General features: G+C 45.7%; 1 protein-coding gene across 3 annotated transcripts in view; it reads right to left on the reverse strand.

Moving 5' to 3' along the window:
- oxr1a (oxidation resistance 1a) overlaps window positions 1-25,456 on the reverse strand; it is a 123,359-nt gene that overhangs the window by 84,348 nt on the left and 13,555 nt on the right. The window contains exon 1 of one of the 3 annotated variants that reach the window (XM_072716794.1): window positions 3,968-4,085. The exons of the other annotated variants lie outside the window; for them this stretch is intronic. The gene's annotated coding sequence lies outside the window, so the exon portion shown is untranslated. Of the gene's footprint in view, window positions 1-3,967; window positions 4,086-25,456 lie in introns of those variants that run through there. 3 annotated transcript variants of the gene reach the window in all.

Here is a 25,456-nt window from a genome sequence, read left to right on the forward strand (position 1 = left end):
GTACAACAACATACAGCCATCCACAATGTTCAACAGTATACAGCCACTGACAGTGTACAACATACAGCCATCCACAGCATTCAACAGTATACAGCCACCGACAGTGTACAACAACATACAGCCATCCACAGCATACAACAGTATACAGCCACCGACAGTGTACAACAACATACAGCCATCCACAATGTTCAACAGTATACAGCCACCGACAGTGTACAACAACATACAGCCATCCACAATGTTCAACAGTATACAGCCACCGACAGTGTACAACAACATACAGCCATCCACAGTGTTCAACAGTATACAGCCACCGACAGTGTACAACAACATACAGCCATCCACAATGTTCAACAGTATACAGCCACTGACAGTGTACAACAACATACAGCCATCCACAGCATTCAACAGTATACAGCCACCGACAGTGTACAACAACATACAGCCATCCACAGTGTTCAACAGTATACAGCCACCGACAGTGTACAACAACATACAGCCATCCACAGTGTTCAACAGTATACAGCCACCGACAGTGTACAACAACATACAGCCATCCACAATGTTCAACAGTATACAGCCACCGACAGTGTACAACAACATACAGCCATCCACAATGTTCAACAGTATACAGCCACCGACAGTGTACAACAACATACAGCCATCCACAGTGTTCAAGTACAGCCTAGCTGCTGACCGCTATACAACACATTAGCTATTTCAAAACACTCAAGTCGTGTGGCAAAAAAACAGAGGTGAATTGCTGGGATAGGTTATAAACCAAGAAAATACGGCACATGTAGCGCAATGCGAAGTCACGAGTATTTGTTATATTCAATTGTACTTTGTGGTACATCAATAGAACTTTCCCCTTTCGGCAAGTTCAGGTTTATGCTAATGTAAATGTTCTCAGGGAATTTTCAGGTGTAAATAACCCATTTAAAAATAAGTACTTAACACAGTCGTTATTAGTACATTACATCTATCTATCTATCTATTGATCTATCTACAATAGCTATCAAACAATTCATCCATCCATCGTAGTCTCTCTGATGTCTCACAGTTCATGTTACTCTGTGAGCTGTAAGAGAAATGCCTCGTATAACTAACAGCACAATGTTCTGATAATGCCTCATGTGAGTCAGTCAAATTCTTTTGTGCCACATCACTCTGGAACATCCCACGTCATACGTGACATTTTGGGGATTGTCAATCTGGAGCCGAAAGGCAACCAGCCGCCCAGTGGTTCATTGTGAGACGAATTGCTGTCTCTTTGCCATCTTTAGCTGGCTGGTCCCACACAAGCAGCTAGGCGCCCCACATGCACGGCAGAAAGTTTTCGACGATGTGGTATGATGCATGGATGAGGTATGATTCAGGATTATCGACACACAGGGCCATCTCAGTTAAGTACAGGTTGGTGCAGTTAAGTAACTTCAGACCATTAACTCACGAAAATCCCTCCTTCAAATAGGACAAATACGAGGACTCATTTCATGCTACCTGTGAGGATCACACCCTTGAGGCATTCACGCTGCCCACAATGCTAACGGAGAAGCCGCTTTTACCACGGTACTTGTAGGAAAAAATGGAGGGAGCTTCAAATCTTCCACCAGCAAAACAGTCGGTACTGCATCAAACAGACTATTATCATGATATCAAAGAGTAAGAAACATTTTTGTCAAACTAATCATTGCTTCAGTAAGGAAATTGACATTTGCTACTTTTGTAGGACAGCTCAAAGAGTGATGTGGGGAGCTTCTAGGTTGCCTACATATTTCTACGGGTCTTTCACTGGGTATTTGTGGTACTTAATGCTCCTCAACTGTGCCCCCGCATCAGCTAACCGGGTACAGAAAGTGGACGTCTAGCTCTGCAGGACAGAACCACCCGGCGACAGACCCAGTCACCTGAAAGCTCGACCCAAATACTCACTATTAAGAGACAGACTTCAGCGATTTCCCAGCAGCACCAACTGAACTGTGCGCTAAGCACTGCACTGGAAGACGCCTGCTGTGTCTGTGGGCCTTGACCAGCGTCCAGGAGCTGCATTCTTTCATCTTCAGGAAACACATCTTGCTGGAGGAAAATCTCAGGAATAAACCCCAATGCCCAGCACACTCACACTGACCTCGATTTCATTCAATACTTCATGATCACACTGAACACAAATCTCTGTGACTACTGTTCTCAATGTCCATTTGAAGTCTGTTTTAAATCGTTATGGATATCCATCCCCCCATTCACCCATCCATCCATCCATCCATCCATCCTCTAACTGCTTATCCTGGATCGGACCATGGGTTCCCTGCATGGAACCTATTACATGGAGCATTGGGCATGAGGCTGGGACAAAGGAAAGTCTCAAATTTTATTTTTTACATCTACAAACATGCACATGTGTGTCATGAAATGCTTTGTCCACCTGCTTCCAGGATTGTGCTCAAAAGGGCAGTACTAAGAAAAATAATATGAAAAGAAAAATAATAAATAAATAAACATGATTAAAAATAACAATAAAAATAAAACAAAACTATACAAATGAAAAGCCATGTACCAGTAACTGTATTTGCATAAGGCAGTGATCAGGAAGAGGTAGGGCTGGGCTGGCCATCTGGTATTTTCCCAGTAGACCGATGGGTACGGGCCGGCAAAATTGACTGTAGGGGACCCTAAAGTCTAGGGCTGATTTATAATTCCAGTCCGGCGCAGGGAAGACGTAAAATGAAAAGTGAGGAATACGCTGGAATGAAGGTGGCTGACGGTGAAATGAGGAAAAGCAGACAGAGTGGAGGGGCTACATGCTGCAGATGGAGCAGTGCCGGACGGGGCCCATGTGCAGCGCTAGGTGGGCGTCACCCCAACCCAGGTGACGCCCCACGTCACGCAGCTGTTCCGCACCAGCACACACAGGGGGCGCCTGTACTTCAAGGGGCGTGAGGAGCACGTCGAGCGCCGCGCGGGGAACGCTCTGAGACTAAGCGAATTTCGCCTGAAGTCGACGCCCCCTCAGAATACGGAGCCTTAGTCGGCTGCCCGTGTCGCCTAATGACAGAGAAACACAAAACAGAAGGAACATTCAAATTTTATATGTCGCTTAATGTGTTTCCCTAATTTTCATGTTCTGGTGATAAAGTAATATAAGTTATGACTAAAAAGTAATACATGTAATAAAACTGGGGCCTTGCCTTAATTTGGCAGCCTATGAAAAGATGATTAAATTAATGCATAGAGTTATTGAGTCATTTACTGCAGCATAATGTCTGGAGATGTAAAACGGATGAGGAATTGGAGAAAAAAGGGGCTTCGAAGAAAAAGGAGGAGAAGTCAGGATTGTGATCGCGCCACACAAAATGTCTCCCGCCTTGTGTTCTGTGTTTCCTGGGTTCCCGGATCCCAGTGACCCAGCACTGGTTATGGATGGATGGATGGATGGATGGATGGAGCATACTAAAAATGCATATTCTCTCCAGCTGCTTTTAAACATGTGTTACCTGGCAACCACAACCATGGACAGAGGAGGGGCCAGCTAACGGCTAACTGTATATGTAAGTGTAAAAATTTCACTTTGATATTTAACTCTTTTAATGCTGAAACATTGTTCAACTGCTTGGCTGATGCCTTTATTTTGTGCAAAAACGGCAGCATTGGGGCCAGACAGGCTTGTAAAGCTGGAATTTTTGCTTTAAGCTACAGGTAAAGAGCAGCACTTTGACCCGGTTCTCCAGTATGGGCACTACTGAGCCAGCAGCCTCTAGGTGGATGGATGGACAACAGTGAGCTTTTCATAGTAACTGAACAGGAAATGGCTGACGCAGATACACTTCTGCTTCTGCAGTTCTGCTTCGGTTATCAACAGTAAACTGTACCGGTACAAGTACAAAGTGCAAGCGGATTAAATTTTAGATAGGAAGAACGGAAACTGGCCTCTCTGGTCCTTCACACAGAACACAGCCAGTGTTTTTACCTTATTTGATACTTCCTGTCGACTGAGGTGCAAAGCTGAAGCGTATCTATGTGGAGAGGCTCCCTTCGGAGATCGGAGGCCAGGTGGGCGATGCTGAGGAAAGCTCCAGAGCGAGACCCTGCAACCAGGCGGAAGAACATTCAGCTCTTTCTGGGAAAAGGCTACTGGCTGCTCTTTCGCACAGCTGACAACTGAAAACCACGCAGCGCTTCAACGACTTAAAAATATACCTTGTTTTACGCTCAGGGCGGGCAATAAATGTATCTGTTTATATAACTGGCCATTCAGGATTCAGGAAACAGTTTAGTTCTGTATTTCCCACTGCAACCTCACACCTCCAGGGTTGAGGTTCGAGTCCCACCTCTGGCCCGTAGTGGGTGGACTTCCTCCCAGTGTTTCTGTGCATTTCCTCCGGGTCCTCAGGTTACCTCCCACAGTCGTCCCTAAACTACCTGTTTGAGCATGTGCCCTACGATGGACTGCCGTCTGCTCCAGGGTATACAGTGCCATGGGGCCCCAGGTTCGAGCTCGAGGCTCACTGTGGCTCTACTGGCTAAGCTTGCAGCTCCAAAGCATACTATCATGCATAGATACAGTACACACTGCATTGATGGTTGAGTGGTACACTTCCAGTGAAGTTCAGTATGTAGGCTATGGTATGCAGGTTCTGACCTTTACCACACAGAGAATGTTCCAGGGCCAACACGGCACCTCAAAAAGGCTCCTGCGAATGTCACTTATTGATTATTGGTGGCTTGCAATGTTCATCTTGGTAGCTCAGCTTGATTGGGGAATATCAGTCCAATTGCTACCAATGTTCATTTTTAAGCTAGCTAAGATGTTTTGAATAGTATCCTAAAACAGTAAAACGATCTAAACAAATCTAAGTAAACTGCGTCACAAGGCAGCTGAAAACAGAGAAAATGTCAAAACAAGAGAAAAATAAAAGATGAACATCGAGAATTTAGAGGCATTTAAATTCACAGCTGCTTCATCACGTTTTCCCATGGGCTTAATATTCTAGGAGAATGGCAGGGTATAAATTATAATGTTGATGTTGTGCCGATATATTGTATGATGAGATACTGGGGTTGCCTAAAACGTAACATGCCTGCTTGACCACAGCTGCAAATGTAAAATATGTTAATTGCCTGTTCAGTGTGATTTTTGTGCCTGCATATCTTTCGTCTGGTCGGTACAAAGGCAAACTTTCATTGTTCAGATGCCTTCAGAGTTTAGCACAGTTGCTGCCAATTTTGTGGCGTCTCAGGAGATTAAAACACACAGAAAGCCTTTCTGCGGTGCTGAATATGTTAAAGAGTGTTTTATCAAAATAATGGAACACCTGTTCAAAAATGAAAATGATATAAATAAATAAAATCAGGGACACGTCATCTTCGTTCTGAAGTCCATGAAACACTGATAATAATTTGTTTGTTTATACCTTGCTCTAGTGCAGTGGTTCCCAACCCAGTCCTCAGGGACCCCAGACAGTCCACATTTTTACTCCCTCCCAGCCTCCAACACCTGTACCAGGCATACCAGCCCCTTGTTCTTGATTGGCCGGGAGCTGGGAGGGAGCAAAAATTTGAACTGTCTGTGGTCTCTGAGGACTGGGTTGGGAACCACTGCTCTAGTGTGTCAAAATGTTGCTATAAACCGTTTAAAATAAATTTCTGTTTCCAGTAAAATTCTGCGGCTCCAATGGTTTCAATTTCTTCTAAATTCTGAATGTAGCTCTTCTCAATCGGGTCGCCGACCCCTAGGCTGAGCCATTATAGAAGGCGGATAAACAGAACCCAGGAAATTACTTTCCTAAAGGTACAGTAGTAAGACACCTTTTGGGACTCAAACCAACAACCTTCTGGATACATGTCAATGCCTATTGCCCATATTTATCACCCTGTCAGTGCTTTAACTGACTGAGTTTATTGACATCAGTACTGGTCCTAACCTATGTGGCACACTAAGTGAGCATCATCACCGATGCCCCCCGTTTGAGGAAAAGTGAAATTGGCTGGCAAGTCGGCACCCCGTTAGAAGGTGGAGCTCCAGTCAGCCGACTTTGTCGCATATAGGATTGACCAGCCATGACTGACATGAACCAATAAGGAGACGCAATCGGTTGTTCTGATGGGAATAGTTTTATAAAATAAAATTAAAAATCACCAGCAGTGAAGCACTCCACTTCCCAGACTGGAGAAGCAGATGAGATATTTTATTTTTCCCCAGATATAAGCTCATCACACGTTTCACACTAAAACACATGCCCATAGTAAAGTAACACAGGCAGCTTCTTCTGAGGTACTGAAGGCCACAATATATGGAACATTAGCGTTTATCATGAATGGTAATTTACTTTATATCATAAGGAGTCCATTCCTTATATATCAGGGATGGATCATCTGTAGAAGAAATATCACTTTACATCTCTTACCCCCCCAATGTCATCCACCTAACGCACCCGTCACTTCTGTTTACTGTTTACGTGGCGGTGAAATAATAACAAAAAAACTTTAACTAGTTAGTCCCCAATTAGCCTGCTGATGAGGAGACTTCCAATTACACAACTGGAAATGTGAAAATGACGTGGTGTGTGACAATGTGGAATATAGCAGTTGAAGCAGACAGAGTCATCTAAGACACATGATTACACCTACATGAGGATGATTCTCACAACCACTGACATTATATAAGACTTCATACCAAAAAAAATTGAAAATAAAAGCTCCTAAATCCCTAGCGAGATAGCCTGTTAGCATTCTGACTGCATGTTTCGTAAACAGTCCCCCTTCCAGTCAGCCGGGTTAAGGCCAATTCTTTCACTGAGCCCCACTCGCCGTTCTTATCCACACGCCGTCCGCGTTTAATGACCTTTCACAATAATTGCATTCCGCCGTCTCTGAGGCAGTGGAGCCCAGAAGCAGTCATTACGTAATAGCAGTGGCGGCGGCCCATTAGCTTCAAACGCTGCACTCGCCAGCCCCCCCTACCAGCACATGTGACCGTGGCTCCCCCGAGTCCGACTCTCATGCAAACGCAATTATGCTAATTGACCTCCACTAGTATGCATAAATTTGACTTGTAAATTCCCGATTAAGAAGCTTCCCCCCCACACACACACATTCAGCTGAAAAAACATCCGTCGCAACAGAAACCTGTTTCTGCTGGGGCATGTTTGGTTTCGAGGATTTTTGGTAAAATCATAACGGCTGCCTCATTTTTTCCCAAGGAGTTCTGAGTGTCCTTCGGCCATCCAGCCCACTAGGCAACTTCATTGAAGAATTGGATTTGCTTCAGTCAGCCATTCCGAATAACTGCTTTGCGCTTATTATCCCCGGGGGCTTGAACATCCAGCTCGATAAACCCCCTGGCTTCCGTCTGCATTTGGCCTGACCCAGTTCGACACTCCTCCTTCTCATAAGGCTGAACTCAAACTAGACCTCATCCTTTGATGGAATCGTATTCCTGCCAACCTGCTGGTCACTCCAGTACATGTTTCTGCCCAGTTCTTTGTTTGGTCTCCCTTGTAAGCCCCCCCCCCCCCACACCCTACCTTCAGTCCCTCCTCCTCGAGCCTCCTTCAATCGTCACCTTTGCACTCTCTCCCCCCATCTGCTCCTCTGCTTTGGTCTCCTCCTCCCTGCCATCACTTGAGGATTCCTCCTCTCTAGATGCTGAAGGAACCTGCGATACACTCGGTTCTGTGCTAACCTCACGTCTTGTCGTCTGATATTCAGTCAGCCCCAGCGTTCTTATGTCACACCCCTACTTGTCTCTCTTCACTGGCTCCCAAGTTTAAATCCTTGGTGCTGGCTTACAGGTCCATCAAGGGACCGGTAACCATCCCCATCAAAAAGCCCCCCACGCCCCATGTCCCATCTCGCCCCCTTCAGTCAGCAAACCAATGCCGTTTGGATTTCCCTCCACCATGTGAGAAGTGTCACTCCAGATGGTTCTCTTGTGTGCTTCCCCGGTGGTGGAAAGAGACCCATCTGTTCCATGAATTCCATTGTAAGCTCAGCCTAGCCGCACTCATGCCTAGTTGACTCCTTGACAGAATGAATGTTTGCAACATGCTATTTGCCTCACTTGTATGTCACTTGTATGTCACTTGTATGTCACTTTGGAGAAAGTGCCTGCTAAATATATAAATGTCTTTCAAGACGCAAATGAAACATCCATCGTGCCGAAGAAAGTATGGGTGCACGGATCCGCATTGCTGGCTCTGATTTCACTGCTACGGTGTTATTCTCCAAGTCAAATCACACCTTTGTGCCTCTATGTTATGTCCCACTTTCATTTCTGTAATAGTGTGCCGCACTGGAAAAAAAACAGGAACAGACAGCTACCCCCCCCTCCCCCCCCAGTCTGATGTGAGGTAAACTATATACTTTAAATCTTTGTACTTTAACTCATATGGCACCATCACTGATATCACATGACCGCCCACACATGACGTCACATGACCTCCCACACATGACGTCACATGACCGCCCACACATGACGTCACATGACCTCCCACACATGAAAAAAACAGCTCTACAATAGTCTTGACAGCACGGACTTGACAGCAGATGACATCACGTCTCCGCTAACGTACATTAGCATGACTGTGAGCACCTACAGCATTCCCCTTCCAGTTCATTGTAGCTGCTCCAGCCCATGCCAGCACTCAGAACAAAATATGCCAAACCAGTTTTTGTTATGATGATTCTGAATCCACTGCTTCCAGCCGTCCTAAACAAACACAATTTAGGCATTGTTGATGCACACATTTCTGAAAAGGCCCGAGGAAACTCGTGGCTAAAAATACGGCATCTCGGCTGCGGGCAATTTCCTAAACCAGATTACAGCATGTCTCATCGAGGCTGGACAGCTGTGCCTGCAGTTGTCACATGTCACCTCTGATTAAGATGCTCTGCAACGTGGCGCCCCCTCAGGATGGCCGGTGCCGCCGCAACCTCACGCGCATTTTACCGCTGCGCGTTAGCTGACTCACAAGGCTCTTTTTCCCCTCCCACTTGGAGGTCAAAGGTCGCCCTGCCCAAAGGGCATCGTCGGACGGGAGTGCCCGATGGATTTTCAGATGGATTTACAGCATTTGTACTGAGCTTTGAAAAATAAAATGCATAATTATATCCTATGTAATGTGAAAAAAAACTAATAAAATCCAGCTTAGAAACTCATTATTCACAGTGTATAACACTTTATTGTTTGATCATATCACAACAATCTACAGAAAGACCAGCCCTGGTGGATTTTGTTGTTTTGGCAGTTAATTGTCTGAGATCTGTGCCTTGGGGCACAGAGCTTTGATTTAACTATGTTGACAGTCCGGTTCTGACACACCGGGAATCCAAGAGTCTGTCCTGGCAGTAAGCATTTCTTGAAGAAATGTTCCAGAAAGGAGTGTACCGCAGCTAAGCAAACAGGAAGGATCAATGCGAGATATATTAAATCGGCCAATTACATTACAGTCATAGTGACACAAACACATATCAGTTGTTAATCGCAATCGGTTCACTGGCTCAGCTTTTTATATTCATAAAGGAGGTCATGGGTTATATGTTGCAAGTTCTCATTTTTTTGTCCTCTAACTGAAATGACTGAAATAGTAAAGTCAAGTGAAATTCCTCCATTTGATTACATTTGGAAACAGGCAACAGATAAAATCACTTGTAATTAAAAATCCGCCATTTTTTTTGCTTGCAAAATCAGCATTGTAGGATTGCCTTTTCCTCAAGGATTCAATCCATCTTCCTAACACAGCTGGAAGCACAATGGCCATCTATGACCTAGCATAACTGTTCAAAGTCACGGGCACAGGTGAAAGATAGCATCTATAGCCGATGACTCCATGTTCTCAGATTTTAACCTTCTGTTAAACGACTGAATGCAGAGATCTGCATTGTCAGCCCCCATGGCAGTTTGAAAAGGGGATTTTCGACCGAAATGGTTGCGCCGTTATGCCGCAGACTGACAGGCTGCGCTCAGGCACCCGCCGTCATCCATCTCGGCTAATTGCTCGTTAGCTTCTCCGGCTACACCCCAAAATGATACAGGCACGCTCTTCCTGAGCCGATGAAGACGCACCTTCCATATGCAGCACATGTGTAAGCATTCTGACACACCGAGGGCCTTTATCAAATATGGATGCCTTCATTTTCTGTCCAAGGTGGAAGGGTTGCAGACACAAGGCGGGTGTTTTTTTTTTTGGGGTGGGGGGGTACAGTTAGAGTTGTGGGGAGTGACTGAAACAGGCGAGAGGCAGAAGATGCTACCGTTCCATGTGAAAGTGGTTGGAAAAAAACAACAGCAGTATTTAGTCACTGTTACCAGCCCAGCTCAAATTACCCAGTTTACTGGGGAAAACACAGCCCTTCATTTTCCTGTGTATTAGCCAGGCTGCTGGCTGGAGTCTTCATGCTGCTTGCATGGATGTTAAAAGGCATAAACAGTAACATTTACCTGCAAAACAAGTCCTTTATTTGCGCTGGAAAGCAGGAGAGACCCGCCGATGCCTCGGGGCTAAATGACGGACGAGACAAACACACCGGATGCATCTATACATATAACTACGTATAGTGTCAGTCAAGGGCATTGAACATGGTCTCTGATGTGACCACCCACGTCCGTCATTCTCCTCCCCGCTGGTCCGGGTGGCACCTGAGATGGGCACCATTTGAGCTAGTGCTAGTTCAGTCCCATGGAAGCATGGCATTGTGGGCGCAGTACCCGTGCCATGATGCCCTGGCCTACGATCTGTTGGCATTACCTCACCGATGGACCATGACCACAGTTCACACCTTGCGTTAATTACATTTCCTTTGCATTCTATAATATCCAGGGGGTGTGGGCAGCCAGTTAACCCCCAGAGGGTATTTTTCTTCGTCTGGAATTCCTCTCTTCTTCCCTCATCCCTCTATCCCTGTTTCATGCACCCTTTGGTATAGATGATGTAATAATGGATTAACTCGTGTCAAGTGCCTTTGGGCGACTGTCATGAAAGGCGCTATATAAAAAGTACTGAACTGAGATGAATGAATGATAAACCTGTTCATTTCATCCATTAAATTCAGCCAAGTTTCTGCTAAAAGGACGCGGCCCTGATATGGGTCAGGCCAGCTGCAGGCTGCCAAGAGAGAAAGGTGCCCCCCCCCCCACTCTTCGCTCTCCCACTTGTGGCACGTCGCTGCCCCCTCGCTGGCCATCACCGTCGTCCCTCTCCCGGCATCGCTGTGATAGCCCCCCAGCTGTAAAACTCGCGGCGCGGCAGAACAGGCTGTCGCTGATCAGCAGTGGCTGTCCGTCACTCTTCTCCGCTTCAGATCGTCTGACCATGTAAATTCATGTTGACGAGAAGATCAGCCAGAACCATCACAGAAAGCTTGACGTGACCCATAAATAATGTCTTCCGTCTGTAATCACTTACCCAGTCCTGGGGTGCTGTCCAAGGACACCCTGTATGAAAGGCCACTCCGTCACTGGGTACACGCGCACAGAAAATCACATAATTTTGGAAATTCAAAGATACCCAGCTTTTTTAACTGAGGACAATTGGTAGAACATACAAACTAGGTGAAGGCGGAATAGAGGTAGGAATCAGACCTGCAACCACCATTGAACCTGAATAATAGCATTTATACCCTAATTTTCCCATGACCTCATAGACATTAGAGGAACACCTGTAGTTTGCACCTCAAACAAGGTGATGTCATTAAGCACGCTAATGCCCCGCCCCCAATGTTCATGAAGAAGGCCAATGACATCACTAAAGGCGATAAAAGTGAGAAGATCCTGGATTAGCTCATGGTAGGATCAGCTCCTGGTTTATTCAAATGAAGAACTTCAGTCTATCGTATCTTCAGTTTTGCTGATAGTCACAAAAGGCCAATGGGGAGGGGGATCAGCAGCTGAGAGATGCCCCCCCCCCCCCACCCTCCCCGACAGCAGCAAGGGCACAGTTCGCAGACCTTTGCCGTAACACATCCTGACCTCCCGTTATACAAGGCAGCAGCTGATTGGACAAAGCAGACGACGGATGAAAGAGGCGGACGACCGCACAGCCAGGATTTCAGAGCCGGGGAACATTCAGAGAGTCGCTTTCCGTGTCGCTCACGCGACCAGTCGTGCCACTTATCGGGCCGACCCTGTTCTCGATTGGCGGCCTGCTGACATGATGGCCGAAAACGGCGACAAAGACTTGCGATTTCATTTCTGGCATGTGCAGTTATATAGGCATAACCTCAGTGAAATGTAAATCTGACTTGCTCCTGAGATGAAAGGGAACCAAAGGAGTCTTTAGATAAACGTAAAATCAGGGATAGTGTAAGATAAAATAAAGGGATATATATAAAGACTATTCAGAAGACAGTGTGTAAATGGCACTAAATAGAAACGACTGGGATTTCGATGTAAACAATGGCAGTCAAAGAGCAGAGCTGCCAGTGTGAGACAGATGAGGCAGATTACACAGCAGCTTCAAAGGAAATTGCCTGGACCTTAATGCTTGTCCTTGAGTCTGTGTACTGACGCCATGTTACCCATTTCTGATGTTAAACTGATTAACCTTGAAATGTCCTTGAGAGCTGCTCCCATCCCGCATGACTGATGGAAACAAACATTAATCTAAGACCTCAGAAATTAATCTGCAGGGCACATAGGCCTTCAGATGCAAACTAGATGCATTCCAAGACTGCCTCTCCAGACAGAATCAGCCCCCCCAAGCCCGATCATCCTGATTAACCGCCACCCTTCCACATCTTGCACATGCTCAGTTAGGACCTCCTGTCGCTAGGGAGATGATTCACCTGGGCTTGCCGTTTAAAGAACAAAAACATTTTAAATGTGGCATTTAAAGATTCATTTGGCTGCTATTGTGAAATTGTCTGTACTACTGCATTTGTCCCAGATGATGAAAAAGTGAGCATCATCCCCATCACTCTGCTACGACTCATTAGCTCCACGTGCTTCTGAGTCAGGCTGTGCGATTTCTCGGACTGTGATGCATGTCATGTCATGTCATGTGATATGATGTGAAAACCCGCACAATACAGCAAGACTCCGCAAAACGCACATGGCAAGGAACTCAAACCCCAACCCTTGAGGGGAAACTAAGCTTTTGGATAAGTAAAGGACCATTGGAGTGTGTTTCTTTTCCACATATCCCATAATGCTCTTTGAGACATACACACGCATATAATGAGGTGAGAGCAAAGCTTTAAGAACAGGGACAGCTGTCCATCCGACACCCATCTTGCACTTTTATGGGGGTTAAAGGTCATGTTCAAGGGCCCAATGAGGATGTGGCTGCTCTGCCGATGATGGGATGTGAACCAACAAACTTCCAATCAGAGGCAGAGAAGTCGAGCCCCCTAAGCCACACACCAAGCTCCCCCGGTGTGAGGTAAGGATACCACTCGCTGAGAGATCACCCAAAAACAGATTCCTCCAAACTGCTTCTTGGGATCATTTGGGTTTGAAACTGGCAGTATGATGGCAAATACGCGATTAAGGAGGAAAAGGGGGTATGAAACGCACTAGAAAACGACAAATGGCTGCAAGGTGTCCAGCACTGTCCCGGAAGCACCACAAGCCAAGCTCACGTGCCTCTTTGAAGTCAGAAATTGAGACTGAAAAGTGGAAAGTAATCCCGACAAAAAAAAAAAAAAAGAGAGAAATACTCTTGCATCAAAACTGCATTAGCTGCCGGCCGTGGGGAGGGCTCTGTTTTCACTGCATGAGGGCTGAGTGGGGAGGCGAGTGACATATGACCTCACTGCATGTGGCTCTGGCTGCTGGGAACGTGACTTCCCCTTTAAGGGGAAAGATAAACAAACAGCAGAGCGAGGCTTACAGGACGGCCAGTGAATTACTCACCGTTTTAGCCACGGTTCTTTAGGCACAGGCCGGTAGTTTAGGGATTTGGGTGTGGGAGGGTATGGGTTTGAATCCCATTGCAGACAGAGTAAACATATCATTGATGGTCCTTGAGCATAACCCCTAACCCCAAACGCTCCATGGGGTTGGATGCTGGCTGACCCTATGCTGTGACCCCAAGATTTCCTTGCTTGTATGCTGCTTTGGACCAAAAAAATATATATATCTGTTGTGCGAATGTAAGAATATGTCAAACGCGCATCAGCACGCGGCAACCAAAACTAATTCAAACTGTATGATTCTTCAAAAACTCATTATCCGGATATGTCGCGGGGAGAAGCAGCTCAGGACGGCTTCCTCGCGGGCCCTTGTCAGAGCCGGTCTCACGGCTGACTGGTTGCTGGTAGGAATCCCAGAAATCCCAATTATCTCATTTCACAACCACACTTCACACACAGAGCCGGGCCGTGTTTGGCGGCCATCGCCTGCCACGTCGCCATTTACCGAGAAGAACTGCAAATTTAAACAGTTACATTTGATGATTAAAACCTGATCTCTGCCTTTATAATACAGGGTGGATTGACAGAATGTGAGGGCCCTTTAAATGAAGAGGCTGTTTGCTTGAGTTCGGCGTGCAGCTTTGCAGCAACATAAGCAGATTGCAGGATTGTAACTGTTTGGCCTTATAGAGTTTAGAAACTTGTCAGATATTATACCATCCCATTGTAACAGAGCATTGTCAACTTATCAACTTTCATAAATTCAGAAATATAAATGTCCATCCATCCATCCATCAACCACACATCCTGAACAGGGTCAGGGAGGGCCTAGAGCCTATTCTGGACAGCAAAGTGCACAAGACACACACTGGGTGGAATTTAATTCTTTGCATATATGAACTATATTGCATTATATAGACATTATATACGTAGCTGATGGGCAAACACCTAACACTATATTAAAATCAAAGCCCTAAGATGAATAGGGTCAGCCTTTGCCTTCAGCCAGCCTCAGGTATTCGTAAATAAATGCTGTCATACACGTCCTGAACTGGGCCGTTCTTCTTTGAGGGACAAACATCCAGTTATGTTTAAGGCATGAAATGAATCTGACATTGACCTCAGACGTGTTTCGCATTCTCAAAGCGGGTGTTATCACTCTGGCATATAGGCAGTATCTGAATGAACAGCGTATGCAGCAGTAACAGCTAGCGGCTATTAAGCTGCAGAGGCAATAAGACAATCAGCCAAATGCATCATTTTACTATACAGGTTGGCGACTTTTCTATACTTCCTTGTGATCAAAATTAAATTAAGCAAGATGAATTAATGGGTTACAAGGCGTTTTGCAACAGTCAATTTATACAAACAGTAAGTTTTCTATAAAGACAGAGGAGTCAGGTCACATTTTTTAGGCCGTGTTGCCATCTCATGGGCATGAGAAGCGAATCGCCGTACCGTCATGCACCCAAACCAAACGAACACAAACCAAACGAACACAAACCAAACGAACACAAACCAAACGAACCCAAACCAAACGAACACAAACCAAGCGAACACAAACCAAACGAACCCAAACCAAACGAACACAAACCAAACGAACACAAACCAAACGAACACAAGATGACTGCGGCTCCACCTTCTTATGCTTACAGTTTTCACCAAAATTTGACAGGTTTTTAATCACTCATCTTACAGTTTTCTCTGCAGCTAGGTTAGTATGGATGTAAAGATTAAATATGAATATACTTATTAAAAGCGTCAGATGTAACAAGAAACAATTATTCAACAAAGTGTTTCATGTCGTCTCATTTAAGGAGAAAAACAAAGTATGCAAATCTGAAATTACTTCCTTATACCTCATTACGTCCCGCCAAACACATTTGTGCAGAAAATTGCCAAAATAATACAGAAGAGGGCAAAATCAGACACTAAAGAAACACTGAATGAAATTTTTAAAAGTCGAAAGGAAGTAAATGTATCTGAAATTAATAATCCTAAAAACTGTAAATCTGCTGCTCTCACTTGCTATCTGGCTGTATGTCTTGCTTAAACACCTGTACGTCACACAGTGCAATGGCAGAGAGCGGTAACTGAAGATAAAACTCAAATGTAATCATTCATAGGACCGCGAATATGTCAATATTATATCCTGGTTGTTGATTTGTTGGTATACCGCCACTGGCACGTCATTTACGAGGGATTATCAGGGAGGGGAAAATTTAAAAGGATCACATTGATTGGCAGGAGAAGACCAGAGAAGACCTGCCCAGTCTGAGGTTCTTCCCTGGCCTTCAGTACCACGTCAGACATTTTGCCCATTCCTTCAGGCCTCTAGGGGTCACTGTTTATAATACTGAAACATTACAAATTCCAAAGAAGAGACAAAACGTGCTTTTAAACGATGAGTTATTTTTAAAGTTTCGTAAATAATCTCAGAAACAGAGGAGGTACTATCTCCTCTACCTCTACCGCCCTCCTCTGGTTTGCACGACAAGGTACACCCAGCCCTGCAAAATGATCTCACTTTGTAGAGTGAAGGAATCTGAAGGTTGTCTCCAAAGAGAAACCCAGCACATGCAGCAAAAATGTCGAAAGATTCATCAGACCATGTTACTCGTCTCTATTGGCCGGAAGGCCAGGTTCTGTGCCCCTAATATCAGGTTTCGACCTTTTTGTGCTCTGGCCTTGGATAGATCAGCTTTGCAAATAACGGCTGCACCATGAATTCCTCCATTGTGAAGCTGACAATGTACAGTTTTTGTTGAAACTGGGTCACACAGTGATTTCAGCTCTGTGGGAATTTTTGAGGCTGTATTTTTGTGTTGCTTTGGAATAATCTGTTACATTTTATTTACTTACATTTTTGAAAAAGTCAGGTCGGGGGCCCTTATGTAATTCAGGGTTAGGACCTGACTCATGGGTCCAATGAGGAACTCACTCCTGTGACTTGGACTCAATCCTGGGATTTGATGAACAGTGATTTTCCCGAGTTCTTAACCCACCGAATCACACTTTGAAGGGGTCATCTGTCCTTGTTGAGAGATTTCAATTGCAACTGCCGTCCCTCTAGACTGATGCAGTTTGTCTGTGTTGGCTGTTCGCATTACGCCTTCATGATTCTTCAGACTGCTGCCCGACTCTGCCTGGGATAGACGCCATACCCCCAGACCCCAACCTGGATAAGAGGATGGAAGATTGATGGGTGGATGAATGGATGGATGGTTAGATGGACAGAACTGTTAGTTGCCTTATGTTGCTTTGAAAGCTCGTACATCATTAGTGATGCCCCCTTCTGGTAGCTGGTATTCAGCCTAGTATGACTCATCTCTGTAACTATGTTTATAATTGAGATGCGCCTTCTTTAAAGTTAAAGTCTTTTTTTCATGTAGTGTCTCCTTTATTTTGTCCCCCCCCCCGTATATACAGATTGATTTTTAAATGATATTTAGCCCCAACATAAAATCTAGATTTTTTCCCCCAATGGGGCTGAGCCCCACAGTGACACGATTTGACACCATCGGGGCCCATCAGAGCAACCTGCCCATACAGCGTGAACATCGGCGTGATGAACACGCTTTGACGTCCACGGTTCTTGGCATGCAGGGTGTCAAAACTCGCCATCATCGAGCCGTCAACTTGTTTTCCGGTTCACGTCGAACACAAGAAATCGCTGGAGAATTTCAGGTGTCTTTAAAGCAGCTCTTATTTATGGTCAGTTTAGTGTTTTTTTTTTGTTGTTTCATCTAAATAAGTATGAAAAGGATGTTAATTAACGGGGATGCATGCTGGTGCATGGTCGCATTCTCTCCCTGTTGTGTCACCATAGGTTTACTCCAGGATTTCCAGCCTCCACACACACACACATACACAGTCCAAAAGCTTGCTAAGATAAACTTGAGTCGCCAAAATGCTTGTAGTTGTCAAACCTTGTACCGCATCCGGGGTTACTCCTTGCCTTGTACCCCATCCTGTGCTACTCCTTGCCTTGTACCCCATCCTGTGCTACTCCTTGCCTTGTACCCCATCCTGTGCTACTCCTTGCCTTGTACCCCATCCTGTGCTACTCCTTGCCCTTGTACCCCATCCTGTGCTACTCCTTGCCCTTGTACCCCATCCTGTGCTACTCCTTGCCTTGTACCCCATCCTGTGCTACTCCTTGCCTTGTACCCCATCCTGTGCTACTCCTTGCCCTTGTACCCCGTCCTGTGTTACTCCTTGCCCTTGTACCCCGTCCTGTGTTACTCCTTGCCCTTGTACCCCGTCCTGTGTTACTCCTTGCCCTTGTACCCCATCCTGTGTTACTCCTTGCCTTGCCTTCTGCCTGTAGCTTCTAGATAAGGCAATCAAGTATGATGAATAGTAATTAATATTGTATATACACATATTTATTAATAATTCAAATACACTTTCAGATTCTCTAAATAAAAAGCAACCCTTTCTTCTGTACGTCTGACTAACAGACTAATTAAGACTGGAAAATCTGTTAAGGACATTGGGTTAACCAGAGGCGAAAGTGAGTCTGCACATTCCGTCTTCACGGGCTATAAATCAGGTCTTCTTAATTGGTCAGTAAAAAGCTTTACGTTGAGGTACAGAAAGGCAGGGCCACTTGAGATCATTTGTGGGCTCTCAGCCTTTGGGGACGTGCTAATGTGCATCCCTGTTGAGTAACGTTTATCGGTGAGCCCAGTTTGTAAAAACAACCAGGCCAACGTGAGAAACTGGGGTCACGTTGATGTCAAACTCATGCCTGTGAGTCAGTCATACATCGAGTCTGTAATCTAAATATCTGACAGAATTGATCACAAAGGGTCCAGCGACACAGCAGGTGATACGTAGGATCCAGAGTGTGACAGGCTATAAGTGTAATACCATGTATGTCAGTGGGCTGGGTTATGAGCGAGAGCCAGTAGTCTAGCACTTGGTGCGCCCCCTACTGGGGTATCCGAGGACCTGCCCTGGCCAGTGACCCGTGTATCGCATCATGCCTCCCGGGGGGGGATGTCGCCATGTGAGCGCCTTGACGTCAGCAGCTGGATGGCTGGGCACTGGGACATCACATGATGAACAGAGCCCCCCCCGGACACCCATTATTACTCTGAATAACTACCACAGCTGTAAAAATGTTTTGCCTCCCTGTCTGGTTATACATGAATTTATTATATTTCACACACACATACACACACGCACACATATATATATATGACTTCCTTATGCATTACAGCAGTGTTTCCCAACCCAATCCTCAGGGAACCCCAGACAGTCCACGTTTTTGCTTCCCAGCGCATCTGTACCAGGTATTCGGTATTCCTGATTGGCTGGGAGCTGGGAGGGAGCAAAAACGTGGACTGTCCAGCATTCCCCGAGGACTGGGTTGGGAAACACTGCATTAGAGGGTCACTGCTAGCATAGAATCACAAGGCAGGGGACATCAAATTCACCCAAGCTGTGTTTTTAGACTCCAGGAGGAAACCAATTCATCCTGATCCCAAAGTACCTGCACCGTCCAGCCCTCTCTAACTGGGAATCAGCGCTATCCCAGTCCAGGTTCCCCCCGGCCCCAGCTACGTGACATCGCTAGGCACCACCTCGACATGTATGACCTCATACACGTAGGGCATGTTTATTCACGGTTTCCACACAAACACGGAGGCTAAAGCGAATCTGACAGACCCAGGTGACTCAGAGCCACGTTAAACAACAAAGTGGATGACACATTAAAAAATAGATTATGGTTTAATTTTAGAGCTTGCTTTTAGGTTCGCTGATTATCAACAGGACAGGAGGTTGGGGCAGACAGACGACATGGACCTTTCACGTTGGCTTTAAGATGAATAGCTCCCACTGAGGAGTCCTCATCCTTAAATTAACCACATGTTTAATAAATAAATTAAAATGATCTATGGTACATCGGAAGGGAGAGTTAAAAATAAGCATGGCGCATTAGGGCTGCTCGTTTGTGACTGGGTGTCACCTGAGCACATCTTGGAAATGTTTCTCCATGAAAGCCACCTCCAAGGTCAAACAGAAGGTCCAGCGCCAAAGTCCGAAAGCACCGTGGCTCAGAAAGGCAGCCGTCGGCACCCTAACTAGCCAGCGTTAAGCATGTGACTACGTGGGGTTGGGCACCATTTGGGGATCTTCTGGCCAGGTTGCTTCTGCTTCTTCAGTAATTATGACCCTGCATCCCCCCCCCAAACCTTCATTTGTGAGTTAAATCTGACTGATGTCCCAGTTTAGCAAGCAAAGGGCGTCGCTCCAAGCAGTCATGCAGAAGTGACCTTTGAAACACCCTCCAAAGTGCCCGATTTCGCTGAGCAGGAAAAGACCAAAAGCGGAGGAGCCACAGCTGGAAAAGATGGACGCAGAACATAACAGTAGGACTGCAAACATGCTAGAAGCTTTCCACAGGCACTGGACAGGTTAAAATCGTAAATAAAATGTGTTAATGTCTCTGTTTCCACACTGGCACTCATGCTGCTTCAGTCTTCCTTCCAGGATTATCTGAGGTCAAGTTGCAGGACTGTACTTCAGTAAACTTGCGTGTTGCGGGCATGGTCTCCATGGTCTCCATGGCTTACGACGTGGAGATGGTCGGTGCAACAGTTGAGTAGCGCCACAATGGATGCCTTGAAAATGGCAGTGGCTTAATGCCTCTTTTCCTGATAATTTGCTGAAGCATTTCATTGGTAGCTGTTTTGGGGTCCGCTGGTTCTGTGTGGCGCTGGTATGAAATTCTATGCTTTGTCACATTCAGAACATGCTCATTGGGCCACTTCAGAAATGATGAGAAATAAAGTTCAGACAAAAATAAATACTGACCATCTGGTCCATCCCAATTGATGACCCGCTCTGTAATTGAGTGAAGGAGGAATACTGGAAATTCTCGTGCTCTTCAGCTCTTCTGGGGAATGCAGAATGCATCATGAAGGAGACGGATGAGGTTTCAGGAATATGGCTTCAAGTTTGATTTAGGAGTTCCCGAAGAGGTCCGTCTTTAATCGCGTATTAACCGGCAGGCGGATCCCAGCCGCATGCCGGCCCGATTCAGCAGGTGCACGGCATGTGAAGGACGGGCAAACGTCTCCGTAATTTCATTTGGAGACCCAGCTGAGAGCAATTAAGTCTCCCAGCCTGCTAGCAGAGTTTTCACGTCACTGGTGCCTTTGCGATCGGCCGTGGCGAAGCTGTCAGCCGACACTCTAAGTAAACGCGTTAATTTTAATCGCGTTACAGAACAGCTGCCAGACGGTTCTAATAAACTGGGTCCGTACATCCATAAGGAGCCCTGGCACAAATTACCGCGGGCTGAAAAACATCTCCGTGCCTCAGACTGAAACTGCCAGCGACAGCGTCCACCCTTCGTCGGTGGTGTAAAGATTCTGGCCCTGTTTTCCAAGTCCACACTTTGTAGGATCTTTGAGCATGTGCCCTCTGCGAAGTGCAATTATCCTGCCATAATCCCATGGCGTTTACGTGAACCTTGGTGATGTAGTGTGTGTGTGTGTGTGTGAATTCCACAGCATCATCCCATCTGGGGCTTGTGTGTGTGTGTGTGTGTGCATCCCCTTCCTAATATGCCAGGGCTCCCAAACCCGACTCTGAATCACCGCTCTCTGCATAAGCAGTTATTTATGCTGGGGGGGGGGGCAGGAAAAAAAAAAAACTGCTGCCTCAAGACAACCTTTTCATTTAGAATTCAGGAAGCCGATGATCAAATCGATAAAACTAAACGAATCAATCTGGACAAAATTAATTTCAGGCCTTACAAGGGTCAAACCCAATCAACGGAAATAACATTAGCATAGGCTAGTGGTCCTGAAGACCGACTCTTCCTGGCAGAATACAGTTACGGGACGTCGAAAGATTAATGGAACAGCTGCCGTGTCTTTAGGCGGGGGCTCCTTCCCCCATTCCAGGATGAAAACACCGGGAGGCGTCGTTAGGGGGAGTGTCTCACCCTCAGAGAATGATGTCCAGGGGCTGCACAAGCCGCGTGCGGGGAACTACGCAGCCATGCCGCCCGCCAAACAAGATTCATCGCCACGCCTGAGAAAACTGGTAATTACTTGCTGAAACCGTTAAGTCTGGCTAAAGAAACGAAAGATTCGATTTAGCATCGCCCAAGTTACTTTCTAACAAGTATGTAAGCAAAAACAATTAAAGGAGAGGCGCCGACCTATCCGCCGATCCGTAATAATCGAAGAGGCCGCAGTGCTGGAGGCCGGCGGACCAAATTAAGCAGCCGGCCCGTCACATTACTGTCCCCTCCCTCCCCAACAGATTTATGAGGCCGCCCCCTCGCCAGACCGTCCCCCACTCCAGTATCGTTGAAGGTGAAGTAATATGTCAGCCACTAAACTGATTAAAGTTTAATGAAAGACTTTTAATTAAAGTCTTGTTTATGCGAGGGTGGATTCGACAGCTTGGGTAGGATTGCTCTGTAAGCCGGCATTTCAAACAAAAAAAAAAAACAATTAGCAGATGTACGCTCACTGGCTAACTTATTAGGTACACCTACATAATAGGACCCCCTTTTGTCTAGAAAAACCCTTCAAGACTTGGCGTGCTGCGTGTTTGAAAAAGCCTTTCAGCACACCGCTGCTGTACCGAGCTGTTATTTCGCACTTGCGGCCTTCCTGTTATCCTTAACGAATCTGCCCATTCTCTGACCTCTCTCATTAACGAGGTGTTTTCAGCAACAGAGCTACCGCTGACTGATTCTTTTTGTTTGTTGATTTTTTTTGTAAACTCCAGACACAGTAAGGCGTGAAAATCCCAGGAGGGGGGTCCGGTTCTGAGATTCCGGAACCACCACGCCTGGCACAAACAATCACGACACATTTAGAATCGTTGAAATCGGACGCATTAGCCTTCCCAGTGCACAGCGATTGAACCGGCACACCCTGTGTGTGCATGTTGTGTGATGTTCAGTGCAGTATGCAGGTCAAGTTAATGAGCTGGTGTATCTAATAAAGTGGCCTTCTGCACATAAACAGACCCTTACTGCCACTTCTTGGCTTCCCTCCTCAGCGCACCGGAGATGCTTCCTAACAGGAAATGGATGTAGAGTTTCAGCAGTCCACCAGCAGGGGGGGCACCTCTCAGCCGACACACACCCCAGATGGGACGAAGGGATGTTCATGCTTTGGAATTCACGCACACAAACTGCATCACCAAGGTTCACGTAACCCATGGGGAAATGTTCTCTGGTGTCCCCTTTCCAAGATGCCAGAGCGCTCAGTACTGAAGGATTCTGGGTAGGGGAGACTGCAGCATGAATGCTAGATTCCTTCACACCTATAACATCATAAACAATAAATACTTTCATTCAAGCACCAGTTTCACTATTTTTTTGTAAAATATTAAATTATAACAGTATCAAAATCGATGAGTACCAGACAGAGAGCATCGGTACTCAAACTCAGTCTGCAAAAAATGGCATTTATTCATCCTTAACTGGAAGTACTAAATCAGTCACGTTCCTAAACAGGACACTAGTCTAAGTATTCTTTAATTTAGGCTGTAAGTGAACATGACACATGACAACAAAGACACAATGCTAATCCGTAAATAAGTAATGATATTACGACACTTTTAAGAGAAAGAAAGTATCATGACCTTAACAATAAATTATATAGCACGCTAAACTGTAGGTAAACTACTCAAAAGATGATACTTTATTCACCATTGCACAGCTACATAGGACTTCTTTAGTTTTCACATATTCCATCTTGCTCCCTTAAGACACATGAGTGCAAAGCTTGGGATCAGAGCACAGGATTGGCTGACTTCCAGCAGCCCTGGGGGAGTTTTTGGGGTTAAGAGGCTTGGTCAAGGGCCCAACAGCGATATGATTACCCAGCATGCAGTCGGGGACTCACCTAAACCAGGAGTCACACCGGCAATAATGCCCTAACATCCAGCAGTAACATCACTGAGGAAATCACAGATAAGGTTTAAAGGGCTGCTTCTGTGTTTAGCGGATAAAACGAACGGATGAACCAGCAACATGGTTTTTATACCGCATAAGTCTGATGATACCTTGAGAAGGTGGTGCTGATGTCAGAACCGATCATTCTGCTGGGATATTTTAGGTTTCTGTAGCCAGGTAACTTGCCTGGTTAAATCTAAACTAATTACATGGCTAATTCCAAGGGTGGTTGGCGGTGATGAATTAGCCAGGTCCTTGGGGTAAGGGATGGGTGGGGGTGGGGTTTGGGGGGGGGGTACTGAGTGCAAAAGCAGAATGGAAGATCTGAAAGTCATTTGACAGAAGGCCAAGCAGGACCTTCTGCATCATGGAGGCGAATTAACGTAACCGATCGCTAACGCCACAGACGGCCAGGCAGGCCGAGGCCTCAGACTGAGTGATACAGTTAATCAGCTTTAATACTGAATGAATACGGCCTACTTTGCAGTGTGACCTTTCAAAATGCAAGCTGAGCCTTTTATCCCAAACAACGCATGTATTTCGTTAAAACTACTATAGACCAAGAAAACAAAAAATATGTTTATATACTGCGGTATCGGTCAGGCGGTTTAGTTCGTCTTGATACAGGCAAATAGCGCTTCTGGTCTCATTCAAACTACACGCTCTTATACACGCTCTTATACACACGCTTATGTACGCTCTTATACACGCTCTTATACACGCTCTTATGTACGCTCTTATGTACGCTCTTATGTACGCGCTTATGTACGCTCTTATACACGCTCTTATACACGCGCTTATGTACGCTCTTATACACGCTCTTATGTACGCTCTTATGTACGCTCTTATGTACGCTCTTATGTACGCTCTTATGTACGCTCTTATACGCGCTCTTATACGCGCTCTTATACGCGCTCTTATACACGCTCTTATACACGCTCTTATACGCGCTCTTATACGTGCTCTTATGTACGCTCTTATACACGCTCTTATGTACGCTCTTATGTACGCTCTTATGTACGCTCTTATGCACGCTCTTATGTACGCTCTTATGCACGCTCTTATGCACGCTCTTATGTACGCTCTTATACGTGCTCTTATACACGCTCTTTATTCCGCGTGGGGTGATGATGATATGCGGTCATATCAGACCCAATGTGCATACAGTCCTTTACATGACCTTATAACCTTCATCCAGTCGCCTTCAAAATAACCCAATAATCTCCTTCTTAGTAAACTCAGCTTGGTCATTTTTTAAAAAATGTAAATTTTTAGCACAAATATTACACATTTTATCCAGCATCGTACACAATAATGATTAACTGAGCATCATATTATATGACAAAATGATGTTAAAATAGCTTTCTCAGCTGCCTGGACCTGAAATTGCTGAAATACAAGGAGCAGAAGCTTTTAAATGCTGCGATGCATGTTTAGTTCAGAAAGTAAAAATGCTGCTATTTCAAAAAGAAACACCCATAGGGAAGAATGTGCAGCCCTCCGCACGGCACGGAGGCTCATACTGGAGATGTAAGGCGTGCAAATGTAGATCTCGGGCCACTCATTATGTAGGACACAAAGCATACAGCTTATGAAGGGTATTATTATTGAAATCACCATCGTGCCTTTTCAGTACCATCTCAGCAAATCTGACGCCAATTCATCCTGTCC

The sequence above is a fragment of the Paramormyrops kingsleyae genome, chromosome 9 (genome assembly GCF_048594095.1).
Source record: "Paramormyrops kingsleyae isolate MSU_618 chromosome 9, PKINGS_0.4, whole genome shotgun sequence".
Lineage (NCBI taxonomy): Eukaryota > Metazoa > Chordata > Actinopteri > Osteoglossiformes > Mormyridae > Paramormyrops > Paramormyrops kingsleyae.